The 12432-nt window shown below is 47.3% G+C and overlaps 1 protein-coding gene across 2 annotated transcripts in view; it reads right to left on the bottom strand.

Annotated features, from left to right (window-relative positions):
• Actn (alpha actinin) overlaps positions 1-12432 on the bottom strand; it is a 109112-nt gene that overhangs the window by 24932 nt on the left and 71748 nt on the right. The window lies entirely within an intron of this gene.

The raw sequence follows: 12432 nt of genomic DNA, 5'->3' as shown, positions 1-12432 counted from the left end.
AACAATCAACTACGCCCTAACCGACTCTGTCAAAACCCGTGACATCAGACTTAACTGCAGCATGGGAAATGCGGCCATTAGGCTTTCGATTTCGCGTCTTTTAAGAGTGAATGTCTTGCTATAGAAGAATATATATATATATATATGACGTCAATATAAGTGAAATCACAGCAGAATACAACTTGGTATGTGCAAAAAAGGCTCCCCGCACTTCGGCTGGACACGACGTCGAAACATATTATCAATCTCGTTATTAACGCTGCCGTTCCGCTCTATTCTGAATACTTCCAAGATTTGTACGTTCACCTCGCTTTGGCGCAAGCCAAGTGAACGAGCTTCTCCAGAAGAGCGAACGAGTGAGGTTACTCCACTCCTGAGTATACGCCAATTCTCGAAAGTGGAGAGTCAAATAGACAACACCTAAACGTTTACACCCTTTGGGTTGTATCTTGTCCTACAACGATAATCGTCATCTGTCTTGCCCGCATTTCCTTTCTTTAATGCTTCGAGCCCGGTAATTCCCAGTCATGAACGGCTTGCACGTTATCAGCATGACATGGCATTCTCGAAAGGAAAGTAGCGAGCACGGAGTTCTCAAGAAAGGAAACACAAGCAAGGCAGGTGAGAAGTGAGACAAGCAGTTTATTTTCTCACAAGAAGCGATATGCAGTTGGTACGACAGATAGAGTAAACTGCAGTGTATGTGTGTGAACCATTGCAATTACAATCGCCAGCAACATCGACACATGAATCAATTACAGACAGTGTTGACACGACTTGCGTAAATTGTGAAGACTAAGAGATGACGACGAAGCCTTATCACCGTCGTCCCGGGGGTACAGGGAAAAAAAATATAAACAATTATTTGCAAACCTCGAAAAAAAAAAAAAAAAAAAGCAAACAGCACCCACCACATTTAAACAGTCGCATAATCGGGCACTCTGACCATGCTGGAGTACTTTTCAGCACGTCATGCTGATCTATTTCCTAATGTTTTGGTGTTCCCGTGCTTCTTCAGGGTAAGTGAATAAAGCTAAGAGTGAAAAGCTCGGCAACAGTTGCTTCTAGTTGACGCCAGAGTACTTTGAATCAGATGACTCTGTAGACGGTAAGCATTGTTCTACCTGAAAAAAAATGACAAGGAGGACTGAAGAGAAGACGACGATGCACACGCTATATACTTCCAAACGGCAACAAGATCTAGCGCCGCGTCCCGTAGTCCCGTTTTCACCTGTCCGTGTCATTTCACGTTGGCACCCGACGCCGGAAAGGCGTCCGAAATACGTTGCGTGTGGTTCCGCCAGCACGCAACGTATTTTGGACGCCTTTCCGGCGGCGCAGCCGGCGTCAGAACGCCCACTTCGTGTCGCGTGATAACCACGCACGTTCTCTTTCCTCTGTAATCACGCGGGAAATGGTTTTGGGCCATAATTAGAGCGTGGCGTCCGTGCAGCGCGCAAGCAGACGAGCCGACGCCGGTCGAAGCGACGCTGGAAATACGCTTCATGTGGTTGTCGCCTAAACACAGTGCTTAGAAGAAAAAAAAAGGCGCGTCTCGGCGCGTACGGGGCTGTCGTGAATAGTGTACTTTTTTTTGCTGTCCTGAAGAGTGACAGCAATTCTTTAAGAGAAATTGCTCGGCGAGTGCCGCTCTCACAGGAACTGCACACTTTCATTGAGTGACGAGAGCGTCACCTAAGTATATAACGCGGTGCGACAAGTTTTTCTTACACAACCGGCTTAGACGTAATCGCTCAGAGACGTGGACAGCCCTGTCAGCCGATGAGCGATGTACAGTCACTCGTATACTCACGGCACTACAACACGCGCAGTGCTGGAAATGCGGAAATGTCTCCCTGTCTTCAGATACACAATGAGACAGCCTTGTACGACTTCATTTCTCGACAAGATGCTCGTGTAGCACACGGCACTGTTCAAGCAATATGATTCAATGATTTATTGACCAACGCTCGCCGATTCCAAAAGAACAATATAAATTGACGCGTACTGTTTTTTCACTGCTTCCAAAGTCAACACGCCGTTGAAAATAGCGGTGGAGTCAGTATATGGCGAAAACGAATACAATAGCCATTATAGCCCCGTTCACATGGGCGTTTTATAGCGAGCTTGGACCTATATACACAGATCTATATATCGCTTCCACGACAACGCGCGCATTGCCATGTAGTCCACGGGCCGCCGACTTTCACGAGTTCAAACTGAGAACCCTGGAACCAAGTCTGCACGGTAGGAGAGGTGCAACGCCAAATGCTTCAGTAGAAGATTCGCTGCTCGAACGGGGGAAATACAAGGCGCATGCACTGCCGGCCGCCCCCTTCGATTCTGGTAAAACAGCTCTATATGGAGCCACGAAAACGGGAAACCAGCGCTAGAAGACGGGTACGGGATAAGAAGGAGCACACAGACATCGCGCTTGACAGTGTCCTGACAATTTTCCGTGATCACGAAGACACATGAACCATCATTCTTGGAGTCGTGAGGTTTTATTAAGAAACTGTGCATGTAGTACAGGACGCACACCGTGTCCCAACGCTAATTAATTCACACGGCGTCGTCAACTTGTCCTTCAAGGAAGCCTAAATTTGCGGGCAAGAATAAACCAAGCCAAAAACAGAACAAACAGCGAAGAACCCGGTGCCCCGGTGGCCCGGCCTAAGCCTCCCTTGGCCTCCTGCGCGCCGCAGCGATTTTCGAAAGGCCCACATTTCAGAGCGCACGCGCTGTTTTCTCGCGCGTTCCCCGGAGCACTCGTCAGCAGATGCTCCCGCTGGCTCGTCGTCTTGCCCCCAAACGACAGCCCCGGGGCGCACAAAAAAATTTCGGCCGCGGAATTCCCTGCCAAGAAGGTCGAGGTGAAAAAGGAGGGAGGGGGGGGGGGGGGGGTTAGCCCACCCGACGCCACCGTTGCCAGGTTATCGCCGGCAGCGGAGACCGTGTTGACGCAATACTATTCTGGTGGCGACCTCCATCCATCCATCCAGGCTCGCCGACGCCCGCGCCCCCAAACGAAAACAGGGCATTCTAGCGCGCACGAGTGTGACGGGCGCGCCGGGCCGCGACTTCTGCTGTTCTCTCCTTTGCACAGAAGAAGGAGAGCAGACGACGCGGGCACGGTAGCGCGTCCCGTGATCCCATCACTCGTTTTCAGCGTTCCGCGCCTGGTTATAACTGCTCTGGAGATGGGGGACAAAGACGCCGAAACGAGTGTAGAGGACGACAGGACTTTCAACTGGTGGTTTATTTCGCAACGTAGCAATTAAACGTTTAACGGAACAAATTGCGGATATGTACGCAAGCGACGTGACGACAAAAGGAGCGGTCATGCAAAAGAAAAAAAAAAGTACAGTACATTTTGTGGGAACGCAACGGCGTCGCCGACTGCTATTAACTCTATTAGAACAAAACACTACACCGCAGCGATGACAGTCAATCAATCAATCAATCAATCAATCAGTCAGTCAGTCAATTGAACAAACAAACAAACAAAAGAAAGAAAAGGAGGTCGCACTTATTACTGTACTGTTTAAAGTACGTCTGCTGGCAACAGCCAACAGACACGCATTATGTATGACTGCAGTGGCTGGGTTGGGTCGTCTGGACGCAGACATTCCTGAACGATGGCAACAAAGCAACACTGCACTGCAAAGCTATAACTGGAAGATATTACGAATAAGAGAGGTGAGTAACCACTCCATGACAGACGTCGTGCAGGCGACAGGTATTGACTGGTGCGATGATTCACTGTTGTCCTCACATGCAGGCGACGACAGCAGAAACCACGCCCAACGTACGACACGAAAGAAAGAAAGGATAAACAGGATGCTTCATACCACTGAAGGAAACACAAGAAGTACATTGAAGGAAACGCACGCGAACAAAGTTAAGGATGCGTCAGAAACCTCACACGAAGCTGCAGGGTCGAAAAATACGCAACGGTATCAGCAGCAGTCTCCGTTTCAGTAAGTGAAACTAGAGCACTAAGCAAGCCAAGCACACAACTTGAGCTGCCGTCCTTCTTTCACGGTAACGCGAGACCGGTGAAATAGAAAAAGGAAAAGAAAAAGTAGGAAAGGAAGAAAAAAGAAAGAGACTACATACATGCACACGCAAGAGTTTAAAAATAGGCGTAACAGTAACCGCGGCTGACAAGGAAACCAAGGATCGTCCGGTCGCAATACATATCGTGTATCGTAACGGACAAGACGACGTTAACAGACAGCTGCTAAAGGAAGTGCTACCTCAGAAGCTTCTAAACACACAAAAAGGGAGAAAACGTTTTGCTTCATTGGCATCCGCTCCACCGAATTTCATGAGGTTTGTCGCACTTAAATAAAAACGTTAAAAGGAAGCTTCAGCTCGGGTGCTCCTATCTAAATACATGTAAAAGGAGAACTCGTTTTCCTCGACAACCACTGCACCAAACTTGACGAGGTTTGTTGCAGTTAAGAGAATAACTTAAATCTAGTGACTGTTGGTTCCGAATTGGCAAAAGTCGCAAATTTTGAGAAAACAAAGCTATCAAGTTTTGAACTCTGTAACTCAGCAACGAAAAACGATATCACAATTCGATGAATTGCATCTAATAGTAAATCTAAAGCGGACAAAATTGATATGTTACAAATGAATCTAAAAAAAAGAATATTAGTAATATGGAAATACAGCTTTTGCAGAACCCTTCTACGCAACGTAATTCACGTAAGATGTAAATTGACACATTCAATTTGTCCGTTTTTAATGATCTAATGGATGGCGTTTACAGAACCGCGATATCTTTTGTTGATGCAGAACTATTAACTTGTATTAAACTTCGTGCTTCCATTTCTTCCGAACTTTCCAATTTTTGAAGATTCTCTTGAGAAAATTCAGGATCTAAATCGAAAGTCCGTTGCCAACAGTCACTAGAATTTAACAGTGTGTCTCAAATGCAACAAATTTCATTAAAATAGGTCCAGGGGTTATCTCAGAAACGCGTTTTTGCGTTTTACATTTATTTGAATAAGCGCGTCGGAGTTGGGCCCGAGCTAAAGATTGCACTTAATGAAAACACTTATATGCATCGCCGAGTTTGCTTTAGCGCTAAATAATGTATTTATTTTTTCACATACGCGTTAAAATATTATTCGTGTGTGTTTAACTTTGCTTATTTCTTTTCCCCCCTTCATGTAATGAATCTCCGTAGTAATTCCGAAATAAAATAAAGACGTATCGCCAGACAATCAGCACATATCTTTTGAACGATGCCTCGAACGCATAATTTATGCGGGACGGCTCCGCTCGCGATATAAGGCCACTCAAAATTTCTCGGTTCGTGGGCGAAGTTCAATTGGACCTTCTTTCAAGATTCGCTTGCCGGACAGAGCGTGTAAACTCAGTTGCCGCTGCCAAATTTATTTCGCGCTAATTCCCTCACCCTGTCGATCACTCTTAAGACGCCCGGCGCTGTAAGCCCGAAAATACGGTACGGGACTACAGAGAATAGACACATCACGTGACACGTGCGTTTCCACGCATAAATATACAGTCGCGCTGACGTCAGCGCCAAACGATTCGAAACGCAGCGTTTGCTAGCTACGTGGGTGTCGAGGCCGACCTGTTGTCGAGGGAGCTAGTTGCGTGCGAGAAACAAATCGGTTCGACTCGTCTTCCGAAAGCACGCTGGTTGCCATAACAAGTCGCTTTCCTTTGAAGAAGAAGAAGATTATTAAAATGAGTGAACAAATAAACCGGTCGGCACGGCGTTGTGAGAGGCACAGCAAACCATAAAGAGGAAACCCAGCTGGGAATGCTGCCAGCACGTCGCCGAGGCCAACCACTCGCGAGGTATATAGGGGTCGGATATTCAAATGCGCGGCCTAGGGAAAAAAATGTGCACAATAGAAGCGCGTGCCTTTCATAGCACCAACCAACGAGGGAAAAACTCCTTCGCCATAAGATATGCGTGTGAGCTTCAGGGCGCCAGTAAATTCTGTCCAATGAAAATCTCGCTCTTAGGACACATCTCTCATCTTCCCAGGAGCTACGTTGCATTCTTTTTCGATAATTACTAAATTAGAAATTAAATTACGGGGTTTTACGTGCCAAAACCACGATCCGATAACGAGTCACGACGTAGTGGGGGACTCCGGAAATTTGGACCCCCTGGGGTTCTTTTAACCTGCATCTAAATCTATAGGTACACGGGTGTTTTCGCATTTCGCACCCATCGAAATGCGGCATCCGTGGACGGGATTCGATCCCGCGACCTCGTGCTTAGCAGCCCGATACCATAGCCGCTACGCAACCACGGCGGGTTCGATAATTACTTTAAAGAAACAATGTGCTTCGAAAAAAATTAACTTCACACAGCTTTATACTAATTTGGTGTATCCCTTAATTAAAGGCTGCCTTTCAATGCGAAGCGCCCTCCTCGTGGATTGTATAAGAGCGACCATGCGAAACTTTCTTTGCAAAAAACACGAACAAGTTGCTTTTTTCCTTCTTTTTTTTTTGGCTTTTCGTCTAAGGTCGGTCACTTCTTTCTCTCTCACTCCATTGAAGAATTCTTCCAACTACAGATCAGCATGCACAAAATGTGCACATTACGATAGTGTTGATGCAAACGCGTACTACTTTGTACACGCTGCAACAAAATACACGCACCACGTGACCGTTCTCCAAGTTACGATCACACAGACTGCAATCATGCACGCTATAACAGGCCTCTTTACAGTATAGCTTACAGTGAAGTGATAGAACATAACAAACCTAGTCCTAAGTGAAACTGTTTTCTATACATTCTGAGCAAACCGATTCTTTGAAGAGCTCAGTAAGCGGTAAGCGTCGAACGGCAATATTCGTTAGTCACATTGATTTGCAGAAGATAAAACGCGATGTTTGGAAATATCGTCGTAAGGAAGCGCAGTGACTCTTTGCAAACATCGTGCACCCCATTCAATTGCGTTTCAAGAGAAAGTGCACTGAACTCCACAAAATACACCAATAGAAAAACGCTGCGGGATTCCGAAAACTTTTTAAAGGGGACTTGCTAGGACACTTTTTAGTGACATCTTTAAACCACCATACGGAAGTAGACGGCGTGTATAGATGTATGAGACCTTTAAACGAGAAGCACATGACTAAATCGACAATTGCTACCTGTTTCGAACAAGAATCTCAGCAAAGAAGCTCTTGAAAATTTGGCCAAGCCTATTAGACTTGCCTGCCTACAAAGTTCACGCAAGTAGAGAATAAAAATGAAAAGAAACATTTTTGTTTCTTTAGCCGGCACGGAATCAGGGTGTCTCGGTACTACGCAATGTGACAGCAGCGCCGCAGCTTCTTCATGACGTCACAACTTCACTCCCCCCCCACACCCCTCCTCTAACTCTCATTCCTTTCATTTTTCCCGACCACTACACCAGCAGAGAAGCAGAAGTGCATACAAAACCAGAACCAAGCCACGCGCCCCGAACAGTGCATTCCGTTTCGTCCCACTCCCCTCTTCCCCCTCCAACCGAGGGTTTCCCTGGCGGTCAAAATTAGACCCGGTTGTGAGTAATACACCAGAGGAGAGGAAGGAAAAATAAAAAAAAGAAAACAGACGAGAGAATGACGTCTGCAACAACGAACGGGGACGAGCAGACGAAAAATCTTGCGAGGCTCGCCCCGCGCGTCCCGAAAACGAAGCCACGCGTTTGCGCACAATGCGGCAACTGGAGCCGGGGGCTGGCGTCCAACCAAAACCATACGCAGCGTCAACGGGGGGTGGGAAAGGCGTGGGGTTTCAAACTCTAAGATTACCTACAGGGAAAACTGGTGCCGAGATGCTGTTGCATGTATGGGAATGACGGGGGTCGCTATTCTGGAGTGCGCGATCTGGTATTCCTTTATTTATTTACTTATGTGATTTATTAAATATACTCTCAGGGCCCAAAGGCACTACAGGCCCTCTTCGCGAAACAGTTTACTCCGGAGGAACGAGATGGCGCTTTCGGCGGGGTGCCGCAGGTTGCCTCAGAGAAAGCGCTCGAATGCGAAACCATTACCGCTTCTGCTGTGCTACTGTGCGATCGGCTGTCGGAAATGCAATCGGGTGTTCGCTAACGCGTTGTTCTCCACTCCACGTGTGCAGTAGTTGGCCACAAAAAAAAAAAAAAAAAATATAGTGACTAGCCTATTAAAGAACAGAACGATTTTGTAGGGCCAAGTTCACGGACCGCTGTGTTGGACTGCCTGTGTTGGACTGCCTGAATCACGGCTTTCCTGGGGGATAAAAAAAAATTTCACTCAACCGCCAGCGTTATATCGCTAACCTCCAAAGAAAGGAATTCATACCCGGAGCTCCCGCAAAAGTGAGTAGCCGCTCTTACACAACGATAAAGGGTGTTACGCCGCTTCGGGGCAAAGTTCCTCGCACGTTATCTCACACATCCGCCGCAACTGATAAGCAAACTTACGCGCGCTCTATCGCCAACGTATCAGGCATAAATGAATGGGCGTACACTCTTGAATCAATGCACCAAAGCAAGAGTGACGGCGACTACACTGACAGCATTCGAATCTTCGAAGCTGAAGGTTTCGCGACGTTCCACAGAGTAAGCGAGCGACTAGCTATAACACGTCCTTGCTACTAGTTATTACAGAATACAGAGCATCTAAGTCCCAAGCCTTGTGTGCAGCCAGAACAAATCTATCCCAACTGAGCGCACCCGCGAGCGATTCGGCAGAAAATGAACAGAGTGACCGCTCCAAGGAACGTTACTGAGTCAGAAACATGACAAGCTGCTGTTTCAAAGTGTTTGACAAATAAAGAACGAAGAGCAAAACACACTGATCCTGATTCAATTCCTAATCGGAAAGTTTGGACAGCTTGGAAGACATTTCTAACCCCGCTTCTAGTACAAGTACCGTATACTCACGCCGTTTGGAGAAGGCGTATTGAGCTCCTAAATTAAAAAAAAATTAAATTATGGGGTTTTACGTGCCAAAACCACTTTCTGATTATGAGGCACGCCAGCTCCTAAATCCTTCACACGTCCTCTGCAGCTGTGCCTAAAGCTCACACAGTGATCATAGACGATATCCACCGAAAGAGAAGTTTGTTGAGCCGCACGGGCATCATGCACATCCGCTGTAAACACGGAGGCAACTGAGGCAAGCAATGGAGGCGTCACCACGTGATCGAACATGGCGTTGCCCATGGTATCGCCGTGAAAAGGGTCTTTTCGCTAGGCCTCGCGCGAATGGTTAGAATGGAGCTTTTGACGAGGAATGAACGATTCTGACCCTATCACGCGAGAGCAAGCGAACGGTTCGCATTCCTAACCGTTACAAGGTCGCGCACCCGGGGCCTGGACAATTTGAAATTCTGCCATGTTCTGTAATTCCGCCGTGTTTGCCTTTCGAGCCAATCAGAGATAGCGTGCACTTGCCACGCGACCTAATAAGAGCCGAAATGACCGCGATGATCGACGTAAAATTCATAAATGTGGAGATGCCAATGGATTCCACAACAGCCTCCAGAGTAATACCCCCGGTCATCCTGCGTTAAGTCCGAGTTAGAATGACGGATGTGACAAATTTATCAAAGCTTTGTCTTCCTGGCATCAAATATCCCTCCTGCTTTGAAGACAGAAGCTAGAAGCTAGGCGGCAATATATCAGCGCTTAATGAGCAAGCGAAAGCGAAACATTATTCTTAATCTGAGAATGTTTGGGATCGTTTTGGTAAGAGACCTTAATTTCATTGCATGGCGAGCGACAAGTAGAGGCCGAAATTCCAAAAAGAGGTCAGTGCCAGTAGAACCTGTAGCTGCGCGAGCTGATTAAGCTTTGCTTCATATAAAAATATTTATTCAGGAAGTTGCAACACGACAATTTTTACTCGTCATGTTTTACTATTCAAATTTTTTTGCCCGCTAAATTAACGCTCCAGAACTCGAAACCCTTGGGGGAAATAAATAGTGGCAAGCTTCAGAGCGCCCCTATTATTTCAATATGATGACTTCTCTACAAACCAGTTTCGTTTTCATTTCTTAGAAGGCGTAAGCATGGTGCATGTGCCAAGATGTAGAAGGTAATCAGGTGGAAGCAGAACGTCGCCCAAAACCTTTGGTACACGTTCCTGCTCGCTCGGTCGATCGCTAGTCGTCATGCGACCCGATGAAGCTGCACAGGCCACCGTCTTGTCATTGGCAGTGCAGCTCGTGGGGATTTCAAAAAAGGAAAGTTAGCCTGCCATTTCTCTCGCCTGATAATAATTAAACCTATTCCCGCCAAAAGAAATTATACTAGACTTTTTTTAGGATTTCATTCTCAGGACGGCTGTGCAAGTGCAAACTGATTTCGCGTGTCTCTTCAAATGCCCCTTTAACAATCAGTATAAGTTGCACGGATTTGGAAACAAAAGTACAGCAGACGACGCGCTCATTGCCGACGTCGTCTGCACGCTGCTCTCGCGAGTGCGTCTATTTTGGCGAGCCTCACACGCTAGAGAGAGAGATAGAGAGAGTCTAGCGGCGGTGGAAGACCGTTTTTCGCCGGCGGGCCCGCAAAAACGAAAGCTGGCACCGAGGGCCGCCATTTTTAGAACGCAGCGACCCAGTCGTGCACCCGAGTTCCGGGGTAAGGGCGTAGTGGAGAAGGAGAGGGACAGACAACTAACGAAGACGAGCGGTGTTGAAGCAGACGACGTCGGTCGAAACCAGTGCACCGTTCTTTCCCGAGGAGTTTGCACGCGAACGGAAGCGGTGGATGAATGGATGGCGGTTGTCCTTTGAGGGCCGGCCTCGCATGCACGCGAGGATTGGTTTCAACGGCGACTAGTCTGCATTATCTCAATGCCTACGCGCAGTGACGCCAAAGAAGAGAGATAACCTAGGGGGCGCCACCTTCCTATGTTGGTCACAGTTAATAACGCACGGTTAGGCTGACGTCGAGTTTCTGCGCCAGCAAAGAAGCATCGGGCGGCGCACTGCAAAGGTTATCCGTGCGCTCACGCCAGAACAGGGAAATCACTTAGAGGGCGCCACTTTCCCACACGTTGGTCACAGTTTATGGAGCACGGTTAGGGTGACGTCAACTTTCATTCAGCGCACTGCGGAAGCAAAGGAGCGTCGGCAGCGGCGACGTAGAGTTTCCCATAAAAATTACTCAGGGAAATCTGACGCTGTGTATATGGAAGCTGAAAACATGGCGGTTCACGCCAGCATGGGAATGATGAACAATGTGTGCATTTGCATATACTTTGTGCATCTGGCTGCCAACGACTTCGTGGCTTTCCAAATGGAATATATTCAATAAAATACTACATTAAAGATACCATTCGCAATGATTATGCATGTGCGCGCACTGGTACTGCCCTCAATTGTTTAGGAACTCAAGCTTAGGAATTGAGGCCAACAAGCGTATGGCATCATCACCATCAGCCTATTTTTATGTGCACAGCAGGACGAAGGCCTTTCCTTGCGATCTCCAACGACCCCCGTCTTACGCTGGCTGGTTCCAACTCGCGCCTGCAATTTCGCAATTTGATCACTCTGCTTAGTTTTCTGCCGTCCTCGGCTGCGCTTCCCTTCCCTTGCCTTGGCACCCATTCTATAACTTTTATGGTCTACCGGTTATCTACACCACGCACAACATGGCCCTACGGGGTCCTATCCTTGTTCGCTCTCTGATCCACACTGCTCTCTACCTGTCTCTTAACGTTACACTTAACATTTCTCGTTCCATCGCTGTTTGCGCGGTCCTTGTTCTCGAGCTCGTTTCTTAACCCCCAAGTTTCTACCACTTTCCAACGATTTTGCTAAGCTCTCAGTCAGGATTTGTTAATGCCTGCCGTAGGCACTCCAAACCATTTTTATTCTTCTGTAAATTTCCTTCTCATGATCAGGGTACCCTGTGAGTAATTTATCTAGATAAACATACTCCTGTAAAAACCCTAGAGGCTGACTGGTGATCCTGAATTCTTGTTCCCTTGCCAAGCTATTGAACGTTACCTTTGTCTTCTGCATATTAATCTGCCACCCCACTCTATAAGGGTAGATAGAGCCCAATAAATAAAGCCACAAGAACGTCAGAAGCGATTAGCACTGAGATTGACCAATCGATGTACTATAGCCATCATTATAGTGTATTCATAACCACGGTAGCTGATTAAATGACCACCTCAGCAGGCAGGCCTTGCACGCGGTACTGATTTCAACAGCGACTCTAGCCTGTTCATACCAGCCGTGTATTTTTGCAATTCCTGCGTACTGACGCCAAAACTATAGGGGGATCGCATAGAGAGCGCGACTTTCTCAGATGCTCGGCACAGCTTGTGACACGGCTAAGGTGCCGTCAACTAGCTTTCAGCGCATTGCGGAAGCCGTGGACGAAGGGAGTAAAATACTAGGGAGCAATAAACTATAAGAGGTAGTACTACGCCATGTTG

Source organism: Dermacentor andersoni, chromosome 7 (assembly GCF_023375885.2).
Source record: "Dermacentor andersoni chromosome 7, qqDerAnde1_hic_scaffold, whole genome shotgun sequence".
NCBI classification, from domain to species: Eukaryota; Metazoa; Arthropoda; class Arachnida; order Ixodida; family Ixodidae; genus Dermacentor; species Dermacentor andersoni.
Note: the sequence above shows the minus strand (reverse complement) of the source record. Positions and strands in the feature narration are given on the sequence as shown.